Raw genomic sequence first — 15,970 nt, forward strand, 5'->3', positions numbered from 1 at the left:
ATACGAGGTATAAAACTAAATGAGGCCACAGAACTACTTAGTAACAAATAGAGGATTATGCCGGAGCACAGTGTGTTATTTTGGCAGTCTAGGTGGGAAAGAAGAAACATCAGTTTTCCAACAACGCGCAACTTATTGCTGCATGTTAAATCCCGAAAGTAAAATGTTCAGTGGATCTGAGAGCAGACATATTGCGGAACACTTGCAACTGCCACATATCATTTTGAGCATAGTTTAACTAATGCACGTTACCTACACAGTTTTTACTTAGTGTATTATGTGTAAAAATTATCTTCTGTGGACACGTAGGATCTTTTGAAAGGTAAGTAATATTCATTTAGATTATTAGTCAGTTTTCAAGTTCATCTAAGGTTTCAGAATAGTATTTAACCTCATTTAAGGTTCCACGGGGATGGTGGATTCTTGTAGAAACAGGTCTAGAAGTACACAGAAGTCTAAAGAATTATTTTTCTGAACTGCACTGTTGTAGACATTGCATAGCCTGTAGACTGGGGAATTTTTGTGAGCAGCTTGGTGTAATTTACTACACTATATGTATATAGCAAGGTCTCTCAGAGTGCATGCATCTGTGCAAAAGACGACTTCGCGTGATTGACCAGAGTGCAGACCCCCACTCCTCGATTTGGAGCAATAGCGCTGTCTCTCTCTTTACACACGCCTGTCTCGCTCGCTCCGCATATCTCCCTCTTCCTTACTTGCTCCGCAGCGCTCCAAATCCGAGCCGAGCTTAGTCGAGTAGCCCAGAGACGAAGCGTTGGTCCGAGCCGAGCCGAATGGGACCGATGCACTGTGCACAGGAACTCTGTGCCTCAATTTGCACGCGTGAGATTTTGGGTGTTTGAGAGGACCTGCTATATAGGTTAGGCCTGGAGCCTGGAGTGTGTATCAGTAAGCTATGAGCTCGATGTTTCGCTTTGCTAATGAATTAATTATTAATTTCATTTTGTGTATTTATTTCTAGCCGAGTGCATCCGATGAGGTTGGGCGGCATCTGCCATGTGTAGGCAACTGCGTGTTATTGTGGTGGAGGACAGTGTTTTGTGTGAGTTCCAGGGATGTTGGGGACAGTACAAACACTCAGTCCCCGAGCCATTGGAATTAACCAATGAAGGTTAAAATCCCCGACCCGGCCGAGAATCGAACCCGGGACCCTCTGAACCGAAGGCCAGTACGTTGACCATTCAGCCGACGAGTCGGACTTTTGCTTTGCTGTAACTACGGTTTACGGTCGACTTGAGCTTCACACTAGGTCACTGCAAACGAGCCGTTCCATAATCATATGCACATATTCGATAACTGCAAATAATAATAATAATAATAATAATAATAATAATAATAATAATAATAATAATAATAATAATAATAATAAAAACAAAAAGTCCATCTCGCGAAATGCAAAAATCGACATTATCAAACTGTAATTAGACCTGAAGTATTATGCAGTAGAATGTTTAACACACCAAACAAATAGCCTGCTTGAAAAACTGGCAATTAATAAAAGGAGAATTATCCGAAAAATCTTTGGTCCCAACTCCCAACATCAAAGATGGTGTTCTTCGGAGTAACTTAGAAATATACACCCACACCGAAAAGATATCAAGCGTGATTCGGAAAAGAGGATAACATTTTACGCTCATCTCTTCAGATTGCCGGCTGAAGGAATCTGTAAACGTTTGTTATCCTACTCCAGAAGTCTCAAGACGATTCTTCCTTGGTTGGCGAAGATCTATAAGGATCCTTTAAAGTATGAAACCTGAGCAACATACATTCAACTCCGAGTACCACTCACACACAAACTTAGAGAGTTTCACCAAGAAGAAGTTTCAACTCGGCTGAAGTATGTCCATTCTGATGGATGGAAGAAAGCACACTGCGAAAGAAGACAAACCGTTCAGATCTCACGGTTCTTAATTGTCCTAACGATGAATAATAATAATAATAATAATAATGACAGTAATAATAATAATAATAATAATAATAATAATAATAATCCGTAAGTTTGATGCCGTCCGCCTCTGTGGTGTAGTGGTTAGTGTGATTAGCTGCCACCCCCGGTGGCCCGAGTTTGTTTCCCGCCTCTGCCACGAAATTTGAAAATGTTACGAGGGCTGGAACGGGGTCCACTCAGCCTTGGGAGGTCAGTGAGTAGAGGTGGGTTCGATTCCCACCTCAGCCATCCTGGAAGTGGTTTTCCGTGCTTTCCCCACTTCTCCTCCAGGCAAATGCTGGGATGGTACCTAATTTAAGGCCACGGCCGCTCCCTTCCCTTTCCCTTGTCATCCCTTCCAATCTACCCATCCCCCCCCACAAGAACCCTGTTCAGCATAACAGGTGAGGCCGCCTGAGTGAGGTACTGGTCATTCTCCCCAGTTGTATACCCGACCCGCTCCAGAACACTGCCGTTGAGACGGTAGAGGTGGGATCCCTCGCTGAGTCCGAGGGAAAACCAACCCTGGAGGGTAAACAGATTAAGAAAGAAAGAAGAAATTTGATGCCACAAGTAACTTAGACGTTGGACATTTTGAATGTAATTCGCATATGGCTATGTTCAATTGTGTGTCAACTGAACTAAAGAGCTACAATACAAAGAATACAAGGTAAAAAAGTAAATCAAAACAAAACACATTGAATCATCCAATGGTATTTGGAAAATGAAAAGAAGCAGGAAGTTAACATACACGAGTATAATAATTTGGTCACCTCTATATACGGGGAAAGTTAGATCATTTCAGAAAATCAGTAACAGAGCGGGTATTCTTATAAATAATATAAATAATAATATAAATAATAATGGCGTATGGCCTCCGAAGAGGCCTGGTGCAGGTCTTTTTCTAGTAGACGGCCTATTAGGCGACCTGCATGCCTGTGAAGATGAAGATGAGGGCCCTACCTAGGATGATTTCTAATGTTGAATACGCCACACACACCCAGCCCCCGAGCATTTGGAATTAACCAATTAAGGTTAAAATCCCCGACCCGGCCGGGAATCGAACCCGGAACCCTCTGAACCGAAGGCCAGTACGCTGACCATTCAGCCAACGAGTCGGACAATAAAATAAATAAATAAATAATAATAAATAATAAATAAATAATATAATAATATTTGTTAAAGCCTTACCAGGTTGCAATTTCTCTCTGGGTATATATATTGCTAGGTGCTTTACGTCGCACCAACACAGATAGGTCTTATGGCGACGATGGGATAGGAAAGGCCTAGGAGTTGGAAGGCAGCGGCCGTGGCCTTAATTAAGGTACAGCCCCAGCATTTGCCTGGTGTGAAAATGGGAAACCACGGAAAACCATATTCAGGGCTGCCGGCAGTGGGATTCAAACCCACTATCTCCCGGATGCAAGTTCACAGCCGCGTGACTCTCACCGCACAGCGAACTAGCCCGGTCTGGGAATATTTAACCAGTCCTTAGTGTGGCTGGTTTAGAAATTGGTAATGCATAAATGTTGAGCATTTATTATAATTTATTTTACTTTTTTTTTTTTTTGCTAGGGGCTTTACGTCGCACCGACACAGATAGGTCTTATGGCGACGATGGGATAGGAAAGGCCTAGGAGTTGGAAGGAAGCGGCCGTGGCCTTAATTAAGGTACAGCCCCAGCATTTGCCTGGTGTGAAAATGGGAAACCACGGAAAACCATTCTCAGGGCTGCCGATAGTGGGATTCGAACCTACTATCTCCCGGATGCAAGCTCACAGCCGCGCGCCTCTACACGCACGGCCAACTCGCCCGGTAATTTATTTTACTACCTTATACACTACCGGCTTATTACAAACAATACTGGACCGATCGAGTTGGCCATGGGGTTCGCAGCTGTAAGCTTGCATTCGGGAGATAGTGGGTTAGAACACGACTGTTGGCAGCTCTGAAGATACTTTTCCGTGGTTTCCCATTTTCACATCAGGCAAAATGCTTGGGATGTAACTTTTTAAGGTCACGGTCGCTTCCTTCCCATCCCTAGTCTTTTCTCTGTCCCATCGTTGCCATAAAACCTATCTATGTCGGTGCGACATAAAGCAACGTGTAAAAAAGAAAAAAACCCTGGAAATTGCAGTATTTAATAATACCACAACTAGGATGAGGTGATTTAAGCAACAATACGCAACGAAACCCACCTGTTTATCAACACATTTGTGGCGAGGTTCTAATTTTTACAACTATACGTCGCTTCAAAACATAACTCACCACATTTAAAGCCGACGGTGTTATCACTGCCACAACTATGGATGCACTGCGATCTGCGATTGGGAGTTGCGTCTGTGCGTGTCCCTGGTGGTTAGGAGAGAGAGGTCAAGGCCATCGTGTAACGTCATGGCTACTCACCATCGCTTACGAAACATAATGAGCTACACAGCGTTACTGTGGGAGATACAGTATATCTGCTTGAAAAACAATTTATGATGATGGTCGGTGCTTAAGAAGCTCCATAATAGAATGTTGTGTGAAACCGTGATCTCGTTTGTTGACTTGTGAAATGTATACAGGCTACAAACAGTACCCGGGTTTGTGGGATACGAGCGGACGAGGGTGGAGGGGAATGGGGTTGGAGGGGGGAGGGGAGTTACATACATCAAAACTAAAGAAATAAGCTACGAAATGTTAAGATTTTTGGTGCTCTCTCAGCGAATTTCGACAGAGGTTTTTATTCAATACTAGGTAGGTATATAAAACTTTCACCAAAGGAACAATATTACGCATTTACTACAATGAAATGGAAGTACGGGTAATAATACAATTAAAATCATTTGGTATTTGATTACATACTAAGAAACTACAGTAAGAGACACTAAAGATAATACCGTACCAGACTGATGAATGCGTGCGGCAAGCGGGTGTATCATACCTGTGACCATGGTGGTGGTGGTGATTATTGTTTTAAAAGGAAGTGCAACTAGGCAACCACCCTCTATATAACACTAATCAGAGAGAAAAAATGGAAGGGATCCGACACGTCGAAAAATGAAGGTATCGGCCAAAGGAAGACAAGAGCCACGAAAAGCATGAAAATGAAAGACTCCCTAGGCCTCAATACGTAATACCGTAGGGTCAGAAAATAACAAGATTTGACCAAGGGAGGTCGGACAGGATAGATGAAAGTGAGGAGCCTGGCACAAGTAAGTGGGCGCATTGTCAGAACTCAGCTAAGGGCCCCGTGGTCGCTACCCACGCTCGGAAGTACAGAGCCCCTGGGGCTCTGTGACCATGACCTTCGCAAAAAAAATATACCCCTGCTTCTTTGAATTTTTCCGTAACCGCAAAACAAAACCCAACTGGTTTGAGGAAACTGAAAAACACCTAGTAGAATTAAAAGTTACAGAAAATTCATTATTCGATCCAACAGCTAAAGTACAGTGGAACCTTGATATCTTGAATCACCTCGGGAGCTAAATTTTATTTTGAGTTATCGAAATTTCGAGATATAGGGGAATATCACTTTTGAGCATGTATAGCATCTAACTGAATCATATGTATCTACGGGCTTATACTGAATACATTATTTTTAATAGTATTTAAAAATATACAAACAAACTCTATTTTACGTCATCACTTTAATTACAACCCTTATTATTGTAGTAACATTTTAGAAGACAGGGTACAGTATATCATCATCATCATCATCATCATCATCATCATCATTATCTGTTTACCCTCCAGGTTCGGTTTTTCCCTCGGACTTAGCGAGGGATCCCACCTCTACCGCCTAAAGGGCAGTGTCCTAGAGCTTCAGACTCTTGGTCGGGGAATACAACTGGGCAGTATGCCCAGTACCTCGCCCAGGCGGCCTCACCTGCTATGCTGAACAGGGGCCTTGTGGAGGGATGGGAAGATTGGAAGGGATAGACAAGGAAGAGGGAAGGAAGCGGCCGTGGCCTTAAGTTTGGTACCATCCCGGCATTCGCCTGGAGGAGAAGTGGGAAACCACGGAAAACCACTTCCAGGATGGGTGAGGTGGGAATCGAACCTATCTCTACTCAGTTGACCTTCCGAGGCTGAGTGGACCCCGTTTCAGCCCTCGTACCACTTATAAAGTTTCGTGACAGAGCCGGGAATCGAACCCCGGCCTCCGGGGGTGGCAGCTAATCACACAAACCACTACACCACAGAGGCGGACCAGATAACGTGTCTTGATATTAGATCGCTCCATGTGCTTGCCGGAAACTTTTTGAATGTCTGCTTTTAGGATTTTTATAACTTCTTAATTAGGTGTCAAGTGAATGCTTGTAGATTTCTTATGGTGATGTTTATTTTTGTAGTTTTAAAGTTATTTTTGTATGTTTAATTAAAAGTTTTTCATGTGGAGCGTTGTCTTTGTTGCAGGCCGTATTGTCTGGGAAGTAGCTGATCCCTTCACATAAATATGAGAAGTAACTTATAACTGAGTCTGCCTCTGTGGTGTAGTGGTTAGCGTGATCAGCTGCCACCCCCGGAGGTCCGGGTTCGATTCCCGGCTCTGCCACGAAATTTGAAAAGTCGTATGAGGGCTGGAACGGGTTCCACTCAGCCTCGGGAGGTCAACTGAGTAGAGATGGGTTCGATTCCCACCTCAGCCATCCTGGAAGTGGTTTTCCGTGGTTTCCCACTTCTCCTCCAGGGGAATGCCGGGATGGTACCTAACTTAAGGCCACGGCCGCTTCCTTCTCTCTTCCTTGCCTATCCCTTCCAATCTTCCCATCCCTCCACAAGTCCCCTGTTCAGCATAGCAGGTGAGGCCGCCTGAGCGAGGTACTGGTCATTCTCCCCAGTTGTATCCCCCGACCAAGAGTCTGAAGCTCCAGAACACTGCCCTTGAGGCGGTAGAGGTGGGATGCCTCGCTGAGTCCGAGGGAAAAACCGACCCTGGAGGGTAAACAGATGGTGATGATGACAATTAAGTTACATTTTTGTGATATGATTAGTCAAGCATGTAATATTTTTTATTTTTTATTGTTAATACATACATGCATACATACATATCTTTATTACCCACCCTAGTAAACACTATCGGCTTACAGGTAATAAAGGCAGAGCGAACTACAGAATAAACAAACAATAGGCACTACATCTCTCCTAAAACTACTTAACTGAATTATTTACCTCTAAATCTACTCAGTGCCCTCCCACACGTACGCGGATAGCCAGCATACGTGCAGCAAGCACCGGACTACAAACTACCCTATTCCCCTATTCCCACCTACCACCTAAAAAAAAAAAAAAAAAAATGTTAGTAGACTGGTCGCTGCGTCAGCCCTGGTATGGGATATATGCCCACCAACCCGTTGATTGCAGCCACCAGCCTCGCCACGTGAGAACTGATCTCCTATCTCACCTACACTTGCTGACAATGTATTCCCTCCCTACCATGTGTGACAAGCCAGCTTGGCGGAAACCAGACCCAACACATGGCTTGCCACACACTTCCGCTATGTACGTCACACCTACTATGTTCATTGTCATCTCTCTATCTTCCCTCTCCTTTTTCTTCCCGTGCAGACGTGCTCCAGCCTAACTTCTTTGCGGTGGGTCAAGGCCCACCCATCCCCTCCCTCTCCCTTTGATACGTCACCTTCTCCTTTCTCGCACTATTCTCGTCCACTGCATCTCACCTTATTAAGCTTAAGACTTAAACATCAACTAACAACCACATTACATCCCTCATCATCGCACTTAAAACAATTTAACTTTTTTTTTTTACTTACACACCAGTCCGCCTCTGTGGTGTAGTGGTTAGCGTGATTAGCTGCCACCCCCGGAGGCCCGGGTTCGATTCCCGGCTCTGCCACGAAATTTGAAAAGTGGTACGAGGGCTGGAACGGGGTCCACTCAGCCTCGGGAGGTCAACTGAGTAGAGATGGGTTCGATTCCCACCTCAGCCATCCTGGAAGTGGTTTTCCGTGGTTTCCCACTTCTCCTCCAGGCGAATGCCGGGATGGTACCTAACTTAAGGCCACGGCCGCTTCCTTCCCTCTTCCTTGCCTATCCCTTCCACTCTTCCCATCCCTCCACAAGGCCCCTGTTCAGCATGGCAGGTGAGGCCGCCTGGGCGAGGTACTGGTCATACTGCCCAGTTGTATCCCCCGACCAAGAGTCTGAAGCTCCAGGACACTGCCCTTGAGGCGGTAGAGGTGGGATCCCTCGCTAAGTCCGAGGGAAAAACTGACCCTGGAGGGTAAGCAGATGATGATGATGAAAATTAAGTTACATTTTTGTGATATGATTAGTCAAGCATGTAATATTTTTTATTTTTTTATTGTTAAGACATACATACATACATACATACATACATACATACATACATACATATCTTTATTACCCACCCTAGTAAACACCATCGGCTTACAGGTAATAAAGGCAGAGCGAAACACAGAATAAACAAACAATAGGCACTACATCTCTCCTAAAACTACTTAACTAAATTATCTACCTCTAAATCTACTCAGTGCCCTCCCACACGTACGCGGATAGCCAGCATACGTGCAGCAAGCACCGGACTACAAACTACCCTATTCCCCTATTCCCACCTACCACCTAAAAAAAAAATGTTAGTAGACTGGTCGCTGCGTCAGCCCTGGTATGGAATACATGCCCACCAACCCGTTGATCGCAGCCACCAGCCTCGCCACGTGAGAACTGATCTCCTATCTCACCTACACTTGCTGACAATGTATTCCCTCCCTACCATATGTGACTGGCGGAAACCAGACCCAACACATGGCTTGCCTCACACTTCCGCTATGTACGTCACACCTACTATGTTCATTGTCATCTCTCTATGTTCCCTCTCCTTTTTCTTCCCGTGCAGACGTGCTCCAGCCTAACTTCTTTGGGGTGGGTCAAGACCCATCCCCTCCCTCTCCCTTTGATACGTCACCTTCTCCTTTCTCGCACTATTCTCATCCACTGCATCTCACCTTATTAAGCTTAAGACTTAAACATCAACTAACAACCACATTACATCCCTCATCATCGCATTTAAAACAATTTAACTTTTTTTTTTTTTTTTTTTACTTACACACCAACAGTTTCCATTCTAAGTCCATTAGTTCACTCAGTCTTCTCAATCTACAGTACCACACTTACATCTGACTATTAGACTTATCCCATTTCTTCCATCCTATTCAACTACGTACATAAACATCAAGAATCCCTCGATTTTACACCGCTCAACATGGCATCTAATTTCCATACTGCCAGCATTTTCTCCTTGACTACAGTCCCACTTAATCTATCTCAATTCTATTACATACACCTTCTTTATACTCCCTCCCTCCTCACAGTAATATTACATACATGCTTGTTTAAGCATGTAATATTACTGTTCGCAGTGTTTTGTGTGGAATGTGGTGTCATATGGATCTGAAACATGGACATTTAGAAAGAAACAAACAAAGTATTTAGGAAGTTTTGAAATATGGTTGTGGAGAAGATTGGACAAAGTGAAGTGGGCAGATCAAGTGAGGTATGATGTAGTGCTAAGAAAAGAAGGAGTGGAGAGACGCCTGACGAAAATGATAAGGAAGAGGAAAATATCCTGGTTGGGTCACGTACGAGTACTACGTAGAAATTACTTCAACAGAGGCTGCTGGAGGAAGAAATAGATGGAGGAAAAGGTAGACGAAAAAGAAGGTTAGGAATGTTAACAGATGTCAAACAAGGGGGAAGCTATGAACAAGATGCTCATAACAGAGAATCATGGAGGATGTCCAGTTGATACCTGTCTCAAGACAGATTCACAGAATAATAATAATAATAATAATAATAATAATAATAATAATAATAATAATAATAATAATAATAATGGGGCATGCTGTGAATAAACGGCTAAGAAAACCACATACATCATCATCATCATCATCTGTTTACCCTCCAGGTTCGGTTTTTCCCTCGGACTTGGCGAGGGATCCCTCCTCTACCGCCTCAAGTGCATTGTCCTGGAGCTTCAGACTCTTGGTCGGGGGATACAACTGGGGAGTATGACCAGTACCTCGCCCAGGCTGCCTCACCTGCTATGCTGAACAGGGGCCTTGCGGGGGATGGGAAGATTGGAAGGGATAGACAAGGAAGAGGGAAGGAAGCGGCTGTGGCCTTATGTTAGGTACCATCCCGGTATTCGCCTGGAGGAGAAGTGGGAAACCACGGAAAACCACTTCCAGGATGGCTGAGGTTGGAATCGAACCCACCTCTACTCAGTTGACCTCACGTGGCTGAGTGGATCCCGTTTCAGCCCTCATACCACTTTTCAAATTTCGTGGCAGAGCCGGGAATCGAACCCGGGCCTCCGGGGGTGGCAGCTAATCACGCTAACCACTACACCACAGAGGCGGACAATAATAATAATAATAATAATAATAATAATAATAATAATAATAATAATAATAATGTTGGGGCATGCTGTGAATAAACGGCTAAGAAAACCACATACATACTATACGTAATCTCGGTCATTTTGGATTTTTTTTCCCCCATCCTTTCTCATTCCCCATGGTGAAGGTGGCATCCGTGGTGTCACTATTCAACTCAGCGATCGCGAAAACTATGGATTCAACACTAATATTGGTCGAATTCGATTATTTTTACATGCCACTCCCTCCCCACTCCCCCCCCCCCCTAGGGGTGCTGAGCTTGCCGTACTCTGACAGTGTTTCTTTCCAAATAACATTAACTTACGTGTGTGCCACGTTTGGTGGAAATTGCAGGTTTGCCTACCGTCGTCGTCATGCCGATATCTTTACGTAAATATAATGCTGTCCGCCTCTGTGGTGTAGTGGTTAGCGTGATTAGCTGCCACCCCCGGAGGCCCGGGTTCGATTCCCGGCTCTGCCACGAAATTTGAAAAGTGGTATAATGATGATGATGATGAAATATAATGCTCCCTAACTGTGTGCAGCCCGCTAAGTATGGAATGTATTGCAGGCTAGGGAAGCCTTCGCCTGCAATTAATGGAGTGGTCATTTAGTGATTTGATTTTAGGTTTTCTCAAAGTTGACTGAAGTTAGAGACCTATCAATACCTGATGATTCGCCGGCGGATAATTCCGGAGGGAATAAAACAAAAATGAAGCGAATCTGTCCAGTAGAACGGACGGACGGGCTTGCCAAGGCTGTTTTCAGTAAACTTTTTAATATAGAAGTTTATTAGTAACACGCACCTGCGGACTTTCTGACTCCCGTTCACCGCAGTTACCATGTAACCGGCCATTAGTCGTGGAACGGTCCGGCCAGTAGCTGCCTCTGTGGATCCGCGGTAGAGTGTCGGCCTCCGGATCCCAAGATAGCGGGTTCAAACCCGGCAGAGGTAGTCGGATTTTTGAAGGGCGGAAAAAAGTCCATTCGATACTCCATGTCGTACGATGTCGGCATGTAAAAGCTCTCTGGTGACACATTTGGTATTTATCCGACAAAATTCATTAAATCTCAGCCATAGACGCCCAAGAGAGATCCGGTTTACACTGTCTGCCATCTAGTGGGCCTAGAGTAAAACGGAACGTCGAAATTGACGAGCAGACAGCCAGATGGCGTCAAATCGAAATGTCTGCACACGGTAGCTGAGGCCATATGATTATTATTATTTATTATATGACATTTAGTGTATCGAAGGGATGAGATCAGGTTTCAATAGTCAACCATTAACAACTAAATATGGAAATAATGCTCAAATAGACTAATTTAAGAGCTTAGGTGAAAATATTGAATCTGCAGGGTTAAATCAGCAAGCTAACAAAGAGAGAATTGCAAAACTTCAAAGAACGTACACAATTACTTGGAACAAAAATGAAACGGCGTATGGCTTTTAGTGCCGGGAGTGTCCGAGGACATATTCGGCTCGCCGGATGCAGGTCTTTCAATTTGACACCCGTAGGCGACCTGCGCGTTGTGATGAGAATGAAATGATGATGAGGACAACACATACACCCAGCCCCCGTGCCAGAGAAATTAACCATTGATGGTTAAAATTCCCGACCTTGCCGGGAATTGAACCCGGAACCCTGTGACCAAAGACCAGCATTCTAACCATTTAGCCATGGTGCCGGACACTTACTTGGAAGAGATACAATAAAAGAACTATATCAAAAAATGTAAAATTACGACATAATAAGACAGTAGTTAAAAGAGAAGCACTTTATGCATCTGAAACTATTATAATTGGTGGCAAATCTCGAATAAAGATGATCGGAAAACAAGAAAGGAAAGTCCTCAGGAAAATCTTAGGCCCAAAATGCGGAAATGGAATTTGGATGACAAATAAATCACATGAAATCTGTCAAGTTATAGAAAAAAATTACTGATGCAATCAGAAAATGACGACTGCAATTTTATGATCACTTACAGTGTACAGAATCGATAATAACAAGCTAACAAAAAACATTTTAAACTTAGCCTTATCAGTGAAAAATCACAATAATAAGATAAAATTGGCATTAACGAAGAAACCATTCAAGCTAGCATAAAATTCAGAACCTTACAGTAATTCACAAACACACATTTTCTGTAATGGTGGTGATTATTGTTTTAAGAGGAAGTACAACTAGGCAACCATCCTCTATATAACACTAATCAGAGGAAAAAAGGGAAGGGATGCGACACTTCGAAAAATGAAGATATCGGTCAAAGAAAGACAAGGGCCACGATGGGCGTGAAAATGAAAGACTCCCTAGCCCTCGCAAACCTAATAGCGTCGGGGTCGGAAAAGAACAAGAGTGACCAAGGGAGGTCGGATAGGATAGATGAAAGTGAGGAGCCTGGCACAAGTAAGTGGAAGCAAAGCCAGGACTCGGCTGAGGGCCCCATGGTTGCCAACCCACGCTCCAAAGTTCAGAGCCCCTAGGGCCCCTTTTAGTCGCCTCTTACGACAGGCAGGGGATACCGTGGGTGTTAATCTACCGCCCCCACCCACAGGGGGAACATTTTCTGTAAAGTCCACCGGACTAAATACAGGATGTTCTGAACAACTTAAAATGGAACACAGCGAGAGGATGAAGAGATATTGGGAAGAAAAGAAGAAATACAAAAAAGTGCTAATAAGTTCAAGCGCGCATAAAGAATAAAAAAAGTATGGCATTTAGTGCCGAGAGCATCGGGGGACAAGTAAGGCTGGTCTGGATGTGAGATGAGGAGAGTGTGAACCCCTGTTTCGGCGCATGGCCTACTCCTGACGAATAACATAAAGGTGTCCGCTCAAACCTTAACGTCTCCATCCGACGGACGAAGCATCATAAGCCATCACTCAATGTATGAAGACTGCAATTTTGGAACCGAATCCAGACTTTTGACACGTAATCTACCGATTACATTCTGATGGCGAAAGTTGTTCGACCAACGGGATTCAAACCGCCTAATCACGGTGTCAGGCCATAGAGATATGACCCCTTAACGATGATGGTCACCAAGCGCGCTGCCGCGTAGGACAAAATCACCCCCGAGGCAAGCAGAGACTTGGGCGGAGAAGATTATCCCGGACTCTGCAACTCTGACACGCATGGCCCTGCATTTCCTGACGCCAACACTGTCTCGTGTTATGCGTTTCTTTCTCTGTACGGACAAACACCCAGTCCGTAAAGCCAGTAGCGGTGGTTAACCCTCCAAGTGATATGAGTCGTTAATAACGACTCATTTATATCTTTGTGAAATGATAAAGTCGTTATTAACGACTCATTCCTGTAGAGCCGTGTTGCTGGGCAACCATTTAATGAATATCGTCGAACTTTGCACTAATCAATAGTTCATTTCATTGGCTATTTCGATTCGTCTAGCTGAATTAACGAATAGGTCTTTTTGCTTATGTACTGACTAAAACAAATCTTAACGTCAGTCGCTCGAAGCGTCACACCGCATGGCAGTGTTCTAATGTTGTTCTACTTGATTGGTTAGTGTTTCAATAAACTTAAATGAGCGATCCATGTTGTTCTGACGATATTCGGGATATGATAGAAGAAGATTATGAAAATTATGTTTTCAGTGATGACAGTGACTTGCCAGGTGACGAAATACCAGAAGCAATTTCTTTGAGTGGTAACTCGTCAGAAAACGAGGATGACAAAAAGAAAGCGAAGCAAATTCTGGTGCCTTAAGTGTAATTGTGGCATTCATCCTACTTGCTGTTGAAACACTTCTCCCGGCCCATAGGAAAGGGGAGGAAAAGAAAAACTCTTGCAAGTGACTCGAAGTAAAGAATTATGCCCGAAGAGATGTACATAGTTTTGGGTTTTCGTACATAACTTTCTGTTCTTTTTTTTTTTTTTTTTTTTTTTTTTTTGCTAGTTGTTTTACGTCGCATCGACACAGATAGGTCTTACGGCGACAATGGGACAGGAAAGGGCTAGGAGTGGGAAGGAAGCGGCCGTGGCCTTAATTAAGGTACAGCCCCAGCATTTGCCTGGTGTGAAAATGGGAAACTACGGAAAACCATTTTCAGGGCTGCCGACAGTGGGGTTCGAACCTACTATCTCCCGAATACTGGATACTGGGCGCACTTAAGCGACTGCAGCTATCGAGCTCGGTTTTCTGTTCTTTAGTTTTACGGAAAATATGTACTCTAAGTCTTCAGTTGCTGACGAAATGGTGAACATTTTATACATTTACCTTTTGTTTTGGTCTTGTATAGTTTAGAAACTACGTACAGTGAAAAGTGAAAAATTGTAATTCACCACCCGCAATAAAATGTAATCAACGCATGTACCCAATATTATTACATAATCACATACTCTAGTTTATACTGAACAAACAGATATGTAATATGATATATTTTACTGTCATTTTGTATTTTTTTAATGAATTTTTCAAAGAAACTTGTACTAAGACGTTGCAGTCGCTTATCACTTCAAGAGGTTTTTACGTATCACTTGGAGGGTTATGGGGGGCACTCTCCCCACTTTGTAGAGAAGACATTGCATTTTTATACCATTTTAGCGGGCTGAAACTATGGTACGCGAACCTTTTCTTGATACCAAGTTCCGATTCAGTACTAAAGAGCTCAGATATCAAGAAAAGGTTCGCGTACTGTAGGATTTATAGGAATTATATTTTAAAAAAAGCAATTTGTGCAAGCCTTGTTGTCTTATCATTTGGTTATTTCCTTTATTTCTTTAATTATTAACAAAATTATTTGCGGGAATATGCACGAAATGTCGTTCGTTCCGGCTAACCGATTTGTAGAGCGCCGCAGAAAGTAGTGGAGAAGGGTAGCAGGGTTATATTTTTTTTGCCGAGGAAATAGACACTGAGGTATAATTCACCCGCTTGCCGCGCGCATTCGTCAGTCTGGCAGTCTCTTTAGTGTCTGTTAGTTTCTTAGTGTGTAGTCAAATACCAAGTGATTTTAATTGCACTATTCTATTTCTATTCGATTGGAAGAAATGTGTAATATCGTTGTTTTGGTGAAAGTTTTACTGTATGGTATTCAATCAAAATCTCAAAACTATTATTACCGCACTTAAGTTTGCAAACTGTAAAGCTTTACCTCCCTGTCGAAATTCGCTCAGAGAGCCTTTCGAATCATGCACGCCTCTGGTCCCACCTATGTGGTCCGACTCCATCTGCCCACCGAAGATGTACAGCGACTCATCAGCAATGGTGCCTACATCTACCTCCATCTCCATAAGGTAGAACCCTCTCGCTCCCCACCCCAACATTTTCCTCGCCATCCTACCAACACACGACGTCGCACCCGGCCAGCTCCTCCTCCATTTCCACCTAATCAGTCCGTCCGTCCACCCCTAACCCCAACTAATTTCTTCTATCAACCTCCTCCGCAGTTTGAACTCCTCCGACTCCTCATCAACTCATTATGTAATATCACAGCAACCCTCCACCTTCTAACCCTTCAACTCTATCCTAACACCCTCAATTAAACCTTCACTCCTCACACACATCCCCCAACATTTGCACCCTTTCTCCTCTATCAACTTATCTCAGCCATTCCCACCTTCTTCATTCCACACATCTCATTGTTCTCTCCACCTCTCCC

The 15,970-nt window shown here is 43.7% G+C and overlaps 1 protein-coding gene across 3 annotated transcripts in view; it reads right to left on the reverse strand.

Annotated features, from left to right (window-relative positions):
- The window catches only part of LOC136882292 (UDP-glycosyltransferase UGT5), a 41,962-nt gene that overhangs the window by 25,318 nt on the left and 674 nt on the right, over positions 1-15,970 (reverse strand). The window contains exon 1 of one of the 3 annotated variants that reach the window (XM_067154862.2): positions 4,217-4,316. The exons of 1 other annotated variant lie outside the window; for it this stretch is intronic. The gene's annotated coding sequence lies outside the window, so the exon portion shown is untranslated. Of the gene's footprint in view, positions 1-4,146; positions 4,172-4,216; positions 4,317-15,970 lie in introns of those variants that run through there. One more of the 3 variants, XM_068229427.1, reaches the window with a different exon arrangement.

This window comes from Anabrus simplex, chromosome 10, assembly GCF_040414725.1.
Source record: "Anabrus simplex isolate iqAnaSimp1 chromosome 10, ASM4041472v1, whole genome shotgun sequence".
Classification (NCBI taxonomy): domain Eukaryota; kingdom Metazoa; phylum Arthropoda; class Insecta; order Orthoptera; family Tettigoniidae; genus Anabrus; species Anabrus simplex.